The sequence below is a fragment of the Scyliorhinus torazame genome, chromosome 10 (assembly GCF_047496885.1).
Source record: "Scyliorhinus torazame isolate Kashiwa2021f chromosome 10, sScyTor2.1, whole genome shotgun sequence".
NCBI lineage: Eukaryota > Metazoa > Chordata > Chondrichthyes > Carcharhiniformes > Scyliorhinidae > Scyliorhinus > Scyliorhinus torazame.
In genome coordinates, this window is record NC_092716.1 from 93,908,428 (window position 1) to 93,922,577 (window position 14,150).

At 47.3% G+C, this 14,150-nt stretch overlaps 1 long non-coding RNA gene across 2 annotated transcripts in view; it reads left to right on the forward strand.

Moving 5' to 3' along the window:
* The first annotated feature begins 3,795 nt into the window (after window positions 1-3,795).
* LOC140430767 (uncharacterized) overlaps window positions 3,796-14,150 on the forward strand; it is an 85,484-nt gene continuing 75,129 nt past the window's right edge. Inside the window, exon 1 of one of the 2 annotated variants that reach the window (XR_011949535.1) lies at window positions 3,796-3,887. This is a non-coding gene — a long non-coding RNA (uncharacterized lncRNA). Of the gene's footprint in view, window positions 3,888-4,584; window positions 4,793-14,150 lie in introns of those variants that run through there. The other variant, XR_011949536.1, reaches the window with a different exon arrangement.

Here is a 14,150-nt window from a genome sequence, read left to right on the forward strand (position 1 = left end):
GCTTCAAACCCCCCCCCCCCCCAGCCTGGCTTCAAACCCCCCCCCCCCCAGCCTGGCTTCAAACCCCCCCCCCCCCCCCAGCCTGGCTTCAAACCCCCCCCCCCCCCCCCCAGCCTGGCTTCAAACCCCCCCCCCCCCCCCAGCCTGGCTTCAACCCCCCCCCCCCAGCCTGGCTGCAACCCCCCCCCCCCGCCCTTTCACTGACATCCTCCTGCCACCACAATCCTGCCTTGCAAACACCAATCCAGTCTCATATTCTTTACCACAGAATATGTTTCTGTTTCTTTCACTAAACAGATCAAGGTGGCCTCCATCTTGACACTGCCAAGTCAAACCTTCTGTTAATTTTCACTATATACACAGTTTTCTCCGACTGCCGACTCACTGCCACGGCTATCTTCACATAAACTTTCACCCATCCCACTTTTTGCTAGGACTCTTCCACTCTCCCAGTTTGCAGCTGTGTTGACAATGCCGATGTCCAACCCAATGGTACTAATGTCTTCCTCTAAAACCTGGGTTCCCCCTCCCGCAGTGGCTGATGAGTTTCTCCATTGTGTCTTTCCACATGCCCATTCTCCCCTCTTCCCCCCTTCCCCCCTCCCAAACCATGAGAGGATTCCTCTTTTCCTCACCTTCCCACTTCTCCCATCAAACCGATTGTCCTCCACCCACCTTTGCTCTCTCTGGCATGATGCCCACTGAACACATCTCTTTTAGCATTCCAAAAAGACCGTTCCCTCTTCGACACCCTGGTCCACTCCCCAATCACCTCAACACCCCTTCCCCTCAGCACCTTTCCATGCGTGTCATGTTGGGGGCTTTGCCATCATGCTGGCGGGGCCTGATGGAGCTGCCAACGACAGCTCAAAGGTGCCCCCGAATTCCAGTATAAAACAAGACGCAGGGGACTCCGCTGCATAAGCACCGGGGCAACCTCCTGCCCCTCCCACATAAGGGGACATGTTCCTCTTCCCCCCCCCCCCCCCCCCTGGGACTATGGTTACCTTTGCACCCCCAGGTGGGTTTCCCTCAACTGCTCCCTATTTTTCAATACCTGTTGTAAACAGTGCCAACATGACGTGACGTCAGTGATTGGGGGGGGGGGGGGGGGAGGAGGAGGAGTTCCTTATCTGGGGAGAACATCTGGTGGGGAAGCCCTTTAAGTCCTGGAGCTCTGGCTCTGGTTCTCACCAACAGCTGGCATATCTGGATGCTGGCAGCCAACTGTGACTGCATTCCTCACTTCCACTTGTAAAGCTCTGCCAAGTGGTAGGCCTGCTCAGGTGAAGATGATGTACATGTCTAACCTGTACTGCCAAAGAGCTTTGTAAGATTTCTCAATTCCAGTACGGTGTTATCAATGACAATAAATTGAAGAAATTCTGTCAGGGTGATCAACAGCTTGCTCAGCAGCCCTGTCGTCTGCCTCAGACTCAGGTCGATTTCCTTTGTTTAGGATTTTAGGGGTGATGCAACCATCAATTCACACGAAACCAGGAGTGGAGGTAGACTGGCTTTAATCAACTAGAACAGTGCCTGCCTGCGACTGATCTGTTAGTGAGAACCGCCTACAGGGCTACTGCTCTTTATACCTCCCCTCAAGGGGTGGAGCCAGGGGAGGAGCCCACACAGGCCCCAACATGCTACATTCTAGGTAATACCTTACAATGGTCCATAGGTGGGGCCCACATGGGCAACAGCGTAATACAGATATACACATGGTGAATTGTTACTGCAATACATTCACCCCCTGTTAAAAAAATGAAGTCCAGCGTGGGTGAAGGGTTCATAGGTTCAGCCTGTCCGGTGCACGGATCGTGCGCTGTGATTGGCGAAGCTCTGGTATCGCAGCAGGCCCAGGTGTTGAACTCATCCGTGCTGGCATGGGTAGTGAAGTCGCCGGGCGGGCACAGACGTGGACTCCGGGAGCATGTCTTCTGGAGCTTCGTTCCTGTGGGTCGGTGAAGGGAGATTGGAGGGTGGGAGGGGGGGGGGGGGGGGGGGGGGGCGCTGGTCAGCGTAGGTTGGGCGGGGTAAGTTGGGGTGGCGGTGATAGTGGAACCTGCGGGTGCCAGGTCCCGGAGGGAGACCGTATCCTGTCGGCCGTCGGGGTGTTCAATGTATGCGTACTGGGGGTTGGTGTGTAGAAGCTGGACCATCTCGACCAGGGGGTCGGACTGATGGCTCCTGACATGACTAGGGCACCTTTTTCGAGTAGGCGCTGTCTCACGTAGTTGGACCTGACTCCAGCCACGTAGGCGTCCCGGACGGCGAGGTCCATATGTTGAGTGACTGTAACTGCCTGGTAATTGCAACTTCATGCAAGGACTTTGAGCTCGCGTAGGTACTCTTCCAGCGATTCCCCGGGGCGTTGGTGGTGAGTAGTGAGGAGATGCCGAGCGTATACCTCGTTCACGGGCATTACGTAGAGGCGCTGTAGCATCGCGAGGGTGTCTGCGTAAGTGGAGGCTTCCTCGAGTTGAACAGAGATTCGATGGCTCAGCCAGGTGTGGAAGAGACTCGGCTTCTGTTCGTCGGTGACGGAATGCGAGGAGGAAGCGGCAAGGTCGGCCTTGAAACAGCGGAGCCAGTGCGAAAAATTCCCTTTCGCCTCCGCGGCCTGCGGATCGAGTTCCAGTCGGTCAGGTTTGAGGGCCGATTCCATAGTGGCGTTGTAGTTGATTAAATTGATGCGCCCATCAATTCACACAAAACCAGGAGTCGAAGTAAACTGTGGCTTTAATCAACTAGAACAGTGCCTGCCTGTGACTGATCTGTTAGTGAGAACCGCCTACAAGTTTACTGCTCTTTGTACCTCCCCTCAAGGGGTGGAGCCAGGGGCGGAGCCCACACAGGCAGCAACATGCTACATTATAGGTAATACCTTACAATGGTCCATAGATGGAGCCCACATGGGCAACAGCGTAATACAGATATGCACACGGTGAATTGTTACTGCAATACATTCACCACAAGGGGGCACTGTATCTCATGTCTCTCCTGGCCGAGAAGTCAGTTGTCAGCTGGCCCACCTGACCACAGCTGGGTGTCCAGGCAGTTCGAAGGAGACAGCCAATGGAGCCAGGACTTCAAGGTAAATCTGGGATTTACTGAGGGGCCTGTCTGGTAAACTCCAGTGATTCAGGGGAGGGGAGTAGGGGGCTGGGCTTGAGAGGTGAGGGAGAGAGGGTTAAAGGTGGCGGTCTGCATGTCTTTGGATTGTGGGAGGAAACCGGAGCACCCGAGGGAAACCCGCGCAGACATGGGGGAGAACGTGCAGACTCCACACAGATAGTGACGCAGCGGGGAATTGAACCTGGGACCCTGGCGCTGTGAAGCCACAGTGCTATCCAATTGTGCTACGGTGCTGCCCTTGGCTATTTGGCCCATCGAGCCTGCTCTGCCATTCGATCATGGCTGATCTCATCCTGGCCTTAACTCCACCATCCTGCCCTTTCTCCATAACCCTCCAACCCATTATCAATTAAAAATCTGTCAAACTCCTCCTTAAATTTACTCACTGTTCCAGCATCCACCACACTCTGGGGTGGCGAATTCCACAGATTCACAGCCCTTTGGATGAAGTAATTTCTCCTCAACTCTGTTTTAAATTCGCAACCTCTGATCCGAAGACTATGACCTCTCGTTTACACTTGGCCCGATTTTATTTCAATGGACACGGAAATTGGGTGAGGTTTTAAAATGGGGTATCGCACCTGAACACACTCCATTCTCATTAAATGCACTAGCTTAAAATCATGCTGAATGTTTTATCAAAGTATTTTTTTGACTTGAACATTGCAGACACGTAGGAACAGGCCAACAGCGCTCTGCTTATGGGATAAGAAATCATGAGTCATGAGGAAACATCGCACAAAAAAAAGGTTTGCACTGAAACTGATAATTCTATTATTGAATGGTGAGACCTTTAGTAGTGTTTTAATGTGATAACATTTAGTATTTTATTTCCCAACGGGGTCGTGCTTTATCGATTAAGTCTATTGTATTGATTGCCGCTGTCGCTTTTATCATTTTTATTCCAGTTACGATTCATTGCTACAAGAAAATCAGTTCGGAAAATATTTTCCCCCAAGACCGTAGCTCTAGTCTCTAAGTATATAATAGCTGAAGATCCATACAGTTGCACATTTCCACATTATGATAGATTTAACATTTCTGCTGAATGACCCATCATTTGTACACTGTATTGTTAGGATATTGTTGTTAAACCTTTTGTCTGTCCAGTGTTCACTTTTTATCCCAGGCCTGCTGCCTGCTTGGATCTGCAGTTTTCTGGTTAGCTGCTACAACATTATTGCGCCATTTGGGATTTCTGTTTAAATTAGTCTTTGGACACTGGGACACACCTGTCCTAATGTACCAGCTCAAGATGTCCCCTTTAGGTCATGACAGAACCTGTGATGTCGATTTGATAGACTTGGCAAGCAGCCAATCGGTGTATGTAGCGTTCTTGACCTCCTATTGTTGTCTGTGATTGGTGATGCCAGTCAGAAACTTCCAGAAAGAAGGCTGGTCTTTTGTTTCAGTTCTGTGAAGAAAGCCAGGTAGTAAGGACCTTGAAGACTGTCTCCCAGATGATTTTAAGAGACATTCTAGCTAAATCTGTGAAGACTTTCTTGGTCGAAAGACAGAGAGAAAACAGACTTGCGTAAGAGATCCCTGGAATGAGAAAGTGCCAGTTCTGTGAGGGCTCTTCATGTGAGAAGGCAGACAGCACTTATGTTTGTGGAAGGCTTCTGGAGTAAGAAAACAAGCAGTCACTCACCAGGTCTGTAACCTTTTAACTCTGTGTCTGAAGGGCTGGGAAGAGCTCAAAATTGAGGATTAAGGTGAGAGCATTTGTGATAAAACCACCAGAGCCTTGTGCAGAGATCAAACAAGTGAAAGACTGCTAGTTCCAGGGTCAAAGCTGTATTAATCTCACAGGGAGGTGGAAGATCCAACTGGTGGTAGAAGAGCAGAAGTGTACTGATCTGTACATTGTGTACACTGCCACCTGGTGGCCGGGATTGGAATCGCGCAGACCTGAAATCCCTGTACCTAGCTCCATCTGGTGGTGGAAAGACAGAACTGCACCAACCTGGGAATCCTTGAGCAAATCTATTCCCAGAGGCTGTGACCACAGCAGCAGTCATCTCAAGCCTATGCTTTAATCCCCATTTTCTTTATCCTCACCAACCCTTTTGTGTCTGTTTTGTCTGAGTGAAGGGTGGGACGCGGCTTTGGGATTACGTAGAGCGGTGGACCATTGTCCTGTTATTTCTTTTTATATTTATATATATATATATATACACATCAAAGAACAAAAGAAATTACTGAACAGGCCCTTCGGCCCTCCAAGCCTGCACCGACCATGCTGCCCGTCTGAACTAAAACCCCATACCCTGGGGACCATATCCCCCTATTCCCATCCTATTCATGTATTTGTCAAGACGTCCCTTAAAAGTCACTATTGTATTTGCTTCCACTACTTGGCAGCGAGTTCAAGGGTCCCACCATCCTCTGTGTAAAAAAAAACGTGCCTCGTATCTCCTTTAAACCTTGTCCCTCGCACTTTAAACCTATGCCCTCTAGTAATTGACTCTTCCACCTGGAAAAAAAGCTTTTGACTATCCACTCTGTCCATGCCCCTCATAATCTTGTAGACTTTTATCAGGTCGCCCCTCAATGTTCGTCATTCCAGTGAGAACAAACCAAGTTTCTCCAACCTCTCCTTATAGCTAATGCCCACCATTCTAGGCAAAATCCTGGTAAATCTTTTCTGTACCTTCTCCAAAGCCTCCAAATCCTTCTGGTAGTTGGGCGACCGAAATTGAACACTATATTCCATTGTAGCCTAACTAAGGTTCAATGAAGCTGCAACATGATTTGTCAATTTTTAAACCCAATGTGCCGGCCGAGGGAGGCAAGCATGCAGTATGCCTTCTTGACTACCTTCTCCACCTGCGTTGCCACTTTCAGTGACCTGTGTACCCCTGTACACCGAGATCCCTCTGCCTATCGATACTCTTAAGAGTACTCTTAAGAGTTCTATCATTTACTGTATATGTCCCATTTGTTTTAGACCTTCCAAAATGCATTACCTCAGATTTGTCCGGATTAAACTCCATCTGCCATCTCTCTGCCCAAGTCTCCAACCGATCTATATCCTGCTGTATCCTCTGACGGTCCTCATCGCTATCACAGCCCTCCATTCAGAAATGCACCCTTCCACTGCTACCCTCTGTCTTCTATGACCAGGCCATTCTGTATCCATCTTGCCAGCTCACCTCTGATCCAGTGCAACTTCACCTTCTGTACCAGTCTGACATGAGGAACCTTGTCAAAGGCCTTACTGAAGTCCATGTAGAGAACATCCACTACCCTACCCTCATCAATCATCTTCGTCACTTCCTCGAAAAACTCGATCAAATTATTGAGACATGACCTCCCCTTCACAAAACCATGTTGCCTCTTGCTAATATGTCCACTTATTTCCAAGTGGGAGTAAATCCTGTCTCAAAGAATCTTCTCCAATTATCTCCCTACCACTGACGTAAGGCTCACCAGCCTGTAATTACCTTGATTATCATAGAATTTACAGTACAGAAGGAGGCCATTCGGCCCATCGAGTCTGCACCGGCTCTTGGAAAGAGCACCCTACCCAAGGTCAACACCCCCACCCTATCCCCATAACCCAGTAACCCCACCCAACACTAATCCTTGCTACCCTTCTTAAGCAAAGGAACAACATTGGCTATTCTCCAATCCTCTGGGACCACCCCTGTAGCCAGTGAGGATACAAAGATTTCTCACAAGGCCCCAGCAATTTCCTCCCTTGCATCTCTCAGTATTCTGGGGTATATCCCATCAGGCCGTGGGGACTTGTCTACCTCAATGCTTTACAAGGCCCCCCAATGCCTCCTCTTTGATCTCAAAGTGACCCAAACTATCTACACTCCCTTCCCCAGACTCATCATCCACTAAGTCCTTCTCTTTGGTGAATACTGATGTAAAGTACTCATTTAATTCCTCGCCCATTTCCTCTGGCTCCACGCATAGATTCCCTCCCCTGTCCTTGAGTGGGCCAACCCTCTCCCCGGCTACCCTCATCCTCTTTATATATGTATAAAGAGCCTTGGGATTTTCGTTAATCTTGCTGGCCAATGACTTTTTGTGATGCCTTTTAGCCCTCCTGACTCCTTGCTTAAGTTTCTTTCTACTTTCCTTGTATTCCACACTTGCTTTGTTGTGTTCCCAGCTTCATAGCCTTGAAAAATGCTTCCTTTTCTTTTTGAGTAGGCTCACAATATCTCTCGTCATCCAAGGTTCCCGAAACGTGCCATACTTATCCCTCATCCTTACAGGAATGTGCCGGTCCTGAATTCCTATCAACTTACACTTGAAAGCCTCCCACATGCCAGATGTTGATTTGCCCTCAAACATGTGCCCCCAGTCTACATTCTTCAGTTTCTGCCTAATATTGTTGCAATTAGCCTTCCCCTAATTTAGCACCTTCACCTGAGGATTACACTTATCTTTATCCAGCAGTACCTTAAAGCTTACTGAATTGTGGTCACTGTTCCAGAACTGCTCCCCTACTGAAACATCGACAACCTAGTCAGGCTCATTCCCCAATACCAGGTCCAGTACAGCCCCTTCCCAGTTGGATTATCTACATACTGTTTCAAGAAGCCCTCCTGAATGCTCCTTACAAACTCTGCCCCATCCACACCCCTAGCACTAAGTGAGTCCCAGTCAATATAGGGGAAGTTAAACTCACCCACCACAACAACCCTGTTACTTTTACATCTTGCCAAAATCTGCCTACATATCCTCTATCTCTCGCTGGCTGTTGGGAGGCCTAGAGTGACCCCCCAACATTGTGACTACACCCTTCCTATTCCTGAGCTCCACCCATATTGCCTCGCAGTATGGCCCCCCTGAGGTATCCTCCCACAGTGCTGCTGTGATATTCTCCTTAACTAGTAGTGCAACTCCCCCACACCTTTCACATCCCCCTCTCTCCCGCCTGAAACAACTGCATCCTGGAACGTTAATCTGACAATCCTGACCTTCCCTTAACCAAGTCTCTGTAATGGCAACAACATCATAGTTCCAAGTACTAATCCAAGCTCAAAGTTCATCTGCCTTACCTATTACACTTCTCGCATTGAAACAAATGCACTTTAGTCCACCATACCCTCTTTGATCAGCATGCACACCCTGCCTGCTCTTCCTCTGAGTCTTACTGGGCCTACTCTCTAGTTCCCCATCAGTTAATTCACCTTTGCTTTGGTTCCCACCCCCTTGCCAAACTGGTTGAAATCCACCCGTGTGACACAAGCAAACCTCCCGGTCAGAATATTTTTGCCGCTCCAGTTTAGATGCAACCCGTCCTTCTTGTACAGATCCCAATGGTCCAGATACCTGAAACCTCTCCTCCCACACCAGCCACGTGTTGAGCTGTTCTATTTTCCTATTTCTAGCCTCACTGGCACCTGGCACAGGGAGTAATCCTGAGATTACAACCCTAGAGGTCCTGCTTTTTAACTTTCTACCTAACTCCTTAAACTGCTGCTGCAGGATCTCATCATTCTTCCTACCTATGCCATTAGTACCAATATGTACCATGACCCCTGGCTGTCACCCTCTCCCTTCAGAATGCTTTCTGCCCATTCAGAGTGTTAACTTCTTTATTTCTATGTGAACCACAAGCTGTTTCTTATATTGACCAAATTACCACACAACCAGTATATTCATTTGAAAGACAGTTTATTAACAAACACACTTGTTTTATATGCAATGATCCACGTGGCGATGCACTAAACTAGACCTAATAACTAAGATGACCTTTACTTAACCGGCTCTGTGCGGGACATAAGGCCTTTATCTGTGTCCACGTGGGTCGGTTGGAAGTCTTCAGGTTTGTCTCGGCTGGGCTTGTCCTTCAGGTAGCGATCGCGGGTCCTTGAACTTGGCTGGTCGGTATGCTGCACAGAGGCCGGTCCAAAAGAGGTTGATCTCTTGGTTTGCAGTTCTTCTTATTCCCCTGGGTTTTCACGCCCTTTGGGGCAGTCCTACCTCCAGATCCAATGGATCGATAGAGTTTCGATCACCCTCATTGATCATGGCCAGTTAGGGGGCGGATACCTCGGTGGCTGGGCGGGTCCTAGCTATCATTGTCATAGGCACGTAGGCCTTTCCAAATAAGGGAAGTGGCGCTGGTTAGTCTGCTACTGTTGTAACTCCTTGATTCAAACTCTATTGTCCTGGGGGAAATGGTGATTGACTTTTAATGGGTGCAAGTTTCGGTCAGGTCTGGCTTATTTGCACAATACACAGAGGCTGTGTACTTGTCTGTGTCCAAGTTGACCACAATTCCCATGGTCCTTTGCAGGTGGCCATTTTAGATGGCTACAAGAGACATCCTGGACCCAGGCACCAGGGAGGCAACATACCATCCAGGATGTCTGAGAGATGGTTTTTTGGAGCAGCCTGTGACAGAGCCTACCTACTAGGGAACAGGCAATTCTGGATTTGGTGATGTGTAATGAGGCAGACTTGATTAGGGAACTTAAGGTGAAGGAACCCTCGCGGAGCAGTGACCACAATATGATAGAATTTACACTGCAGTTTGAGAGGGAGAAGCTGCAATCAGATGTAGCGGTATTACAATTAAATAAGGGTAACTACAAAAACATGAGGGAGGAGCTGGCCAGAGTTGATTGGAAAAGGAGCCGAGCAGGGAAGACAGTGAAACAGCAATGGCAGGAATTTTTGGGGGTTATTAGGGAGGCACAACAGAAATTAACCCCAAGGAGGAGGAAACATGCTCAGGAGAGGACAAGGCATCCATGGCTGACGAGGGAAGTGAAGGACAACATAAAAGCTAAAGAAAAAACATACAAAGTGGCGAGAATTAGTGGGAAGCCAAAGGATTGGGAAGCCTTTAAAAGCTAGCAGAGGACAACTAAAAAAGCAATAAGTGGGGAGAAGATGAAGTATGAGTGCAAGCTAGCTCGTAATATAAAGGAAGATAGGAAGAGTGTTTTTCAATATATAAAAGGTAAGAGCGAGGCAAAAATGACATTGGACCACTGGGAAATGTGGCTGGAGAAGTAATAATAGGAAACAAAGAAATGGCAAAGGAACTGAATAGTTACTTTACATCAGTCTTCATGGTGGAAGACACCAGTGGGATGCCAGAGCTCCAGGAGAACCAGGGGGCAGAGGTTAGTGCAGTGACAATTACTAAGGAGAAGGTTCTTGGGAAACTGAAAGGTCTGAAGGTGGATAAGTCACCTGGACTGGATGGATTACACCCCAGGGTTCTAAACGAGATAGCTCAGGAGATTGTGGAGGCATTGGTGATGATCTTTCAGGAATCACTGGAGGCAGGCAGGGTCCTAAAGGACTGGAAAGTGGCTAATGTGACACCACTGTTTAAGAAGGGAGGGAGGCAGAAGACGAGAAATTATAGCCTGACTTCGGTCATTTGTAAGATTTTAGAGTCCATTGTTAAAGATGAAATTGCGGAGTACTTGGAAGTGCATGATAAAATAGGACTGAGTCAGCACGGCTTTGTCAAGGGGAGGTCATGTCTGACAAATCTGTTAGAGTTCTTTGAGGAAGTAACAAGGAGGTCAGACAAAGGAGAACCTGTGGACGTGATTTATTTAGATTTCCAGAAGGCCTTCGCATAGGAGACTGTGAAATAAGTTAAGAGCCCATGGTGTTAAGGGTAAGATCCTGGCATGGATAAGAGGATTGGCTGACTGGCAGAAGGCAGAGAGTGGGGATAAAGGGGTCTTTTTCAGGATGGCAGCCGGTGACGAGTGGTGTACCTCAGGGGTCAGTGCTGGGACCACAACTTCCACAATATACATTAATGATCAGGAGGAAGGAACTGAAGGCACTGTTGCTAACTTTGCAGATGATACAAAGATCTGTAGAGAGGCAGGAGGGCTTCAGAAGGACTTGGACAAGCTAGGAGAGTGGGCAAAGAAGTGGCAGATGGAATACAATGTGGAAAAGTGTGAGGTTATGCACTTCGGAAGGAGAAATGGAGGCAAAGACTATTTTCTAAATGGGAAGATGCTTAGGAAATCATAAGCACAAAGGGACTTGGGAGTCCTTGTTCATGATTGCCTTTAGGTTAACATGTAGGTTCAGTCGGCAGTTAGGAAGGCAAATGCAATGTTAGCATTCATGTCAAGAGGGCTAGAATACAAAACCAGGGATGTACTTCTGAGGCTATATAAGGCTCTGGTCAGACCACGTTTGGAGTATTGTGAGTAGTTTTGGGCCCCGTATCTAAGGAAGGATGTGCTGGCCTTGGAAAGGGTCCAGAGGAGGTTCACAAGAATGATCCCTGGAATGAAGAGCTTGTCATACGAGGAACGGTTGAGGTTTCTGGGTCTGTACTCTTTGGAGTTTAGAAGGATGAGGTGGGATCTTATTGAAACTTACAGGCTACTGCGTGGCCTGGATATAGTGGACGTGGAGAGGATGTTTCTACTTGTAGGAAAAACTAGAAGCAGAGGACACAATCTTAGAATAAAGGGATGATCCTTTAAAACCGAGATGAGGAGGAATTTCTTCAGCCAGAGGGTGGTGAATCAGTGGAACTCTTTGCTGCAGAAGGCTGTGGAGGCCACATCACTGAGTGTCTTGAAAACAGAGATAGATAGATTTTTGATCAATAAGGGGATCAGGGGTTATGGGGAGAAGGCAGGAGAATGGGGACAATAAAAATATCAGCCATGATTGAATGGCGGAGCAGACTCGATGGGCCGAGTGGCCTAATTCTGCTCCTATGTGTTCTGGTCTTATGGAGCCTCTTTCATGTCCACAAATGTGCCTATCAGTACCCCTAACTATATAGTCCCATCTTTTTCTCTTTTTTATTAATAAAGTTGGTTATAAATCTAGTGTCTGTAACTCATTGGAGCTGTCAAGGGTTAAAGATCTTCGGAAAACACTAAGTATGGGTTAATTCATTTATGTTGGGACGCCAGGGTCTGTGGGGCTGGAATTGACCGCGCACTCGCCCAGGGTGTCGTAGCAGTATATGCACGTATGCCAATTCCAACTGGTTAGGTGAAATGACCTTTTCACATTTTAACTTTTTAATATATTTCAATGCATCCTTTGCATCAAATGTGTTCATTGTTATGAAAAATAGCAATAGCAACAACTTATTAACAAACCTGTGGAGAAGTGCAATCAAATGAAGTTATTTAGAATAAATGTGGATACAGTGGTAACATGGCCCCTTTAAGGGGGCGAGCTCCACATACCACGTGACCGTCTCAGGGCCAATCATGTGGGACTACGCAAATGCCAGCCAATGGGGCCCTGGGAGCTGGACCTCGGGCAGTGTGGACCAGGGAGCTAAGAGCAAAGACCTGTTATACAGTGTTCTGTGCCTGTTATCTAAATGCCTTTCATCGATTAAACCCCTTTGTTTGCTACCGAAAGCCTCCAGTATGTCTTAATAGCTACATTTGACAGCAGCTTTTACACTTAAACCCTGAAGTAATTTAAAACATTAACCTTTAAGCCAGTGCTTCCCAAACATATTTTCCTGGTGTGGCTCAATTTTAATGCCCCAGACTTCATGTGACTCCAGAGTGAAAATTTTGGGGGTACAAGAAATGTAATAGGGGCGGACAGGAGGAGTGAGGCTTCAGCTTCAGTTGGGGAGTGAGCCTTCAGTTGTTGAATGGGGCAAGAAGGGTTTACTAGTTCTTGACCAGGATGTGTCGGGGAACAGGAGCTGAGTATGGAGGGAAGGTATGTCATAGTATTCTGTATTATAAATTAATATGACTCTTACTATTGATGTAATTGTAACCTTATTATTCATGTACTAGGATCTTAGATGTTAATGTCGTAGAACTGTAAAATAATAGGATCCGCACTATTGATGCAATTGTTCATTGAAAAAGTGTACGCAATATTAATGTATTTGGATTCTGATTATTAATGCAGTAGCATTCTGATTATTCATTTTATATGATCATGATTATTGACAGATTATTGAAGGAATAGATTTTCTGAGCAAAAAATGAACACCTACCTTTCAAAGGCTTTTTCTGAGGCAGCAATCAGACCTCAGAGAGAAGTCCATTAGGATACACCCAAAAACAAAAAGATTTGAGGATTTAAAAGGGCCTCGCAGCTGTCGGAAATCAATCGAGCTTCACAGCAGCTATTACTGCCTTAGAGCTCACCGCCCCAAAATCCTGTCTCGAGACCCCAGTTATGACCCATGGTTTGGGAAACCCTGGTATATATTATAATATTGAGTCCCAAGAATCAATCTGGTTGTACTCTGCACATAACCTCTTATCAGGGCAGCACGGTAGCATTGTGGATAGCACAATTGCTTCACAGCTCCAGGGTCCCAGGTTCGATTCCGGCTTGGGTCACTGTCTGTGCGGAGTCTGCACATCCTCCCCGTGTGTGCGTGGGTTTCCTCCGGGTGCTCCGGTTTCCTCCCACAGTCCAAAGATGTGCAGGTTAGGTGGATTGGCCATGATAAATTGCACTTGGTGTCCAAAATTGCCCTTAGTGTTGGGTGGGGTTACTGGGTTATGGGGATAGGGTGGAGGTGTTGACCTTGGGAAGGGTGCTCTTTCCAAGAGCCGGTGCAGACTCGATGGGCCGAATGGCCTCCTTCTGCACTGTAAATTCTATGACAATCTATGATTAATCTGGGACAAAGGTTCGGTACAACATCGTGGGCCGAAGGGCCTGTTCTGTGCTGTATTTTTCTATGTTCTATGTTCTATCCTGAAATGTTCCTATTATGACTGCTTTCTGTTACCTACTTTAAATTAATTCTCTAATTAGTATTAATACCTTCTCTGTGACTCCTTAGCCATTGATCATATTGTGTCAAAGGCTTTGTCAAATCCGAGCAGGTTATATCCACTAGGCCCTTCAGTGGTGGCCCAATCCTTGCTTTGTCTACATGAAAAGAGACCCATGCTGAGCTAAGATCTGAGCTCAGAAATTAACGCCTGAGGCAATTTCTGAAATGTCAGCCTGTTTATTTTGTTCCTTTTGCTGAGACAAAGTGCCTCAACTGAGTCAAGTAATTCAACTCAAAAAAATAATCTGTGATCATGCCCAATGTC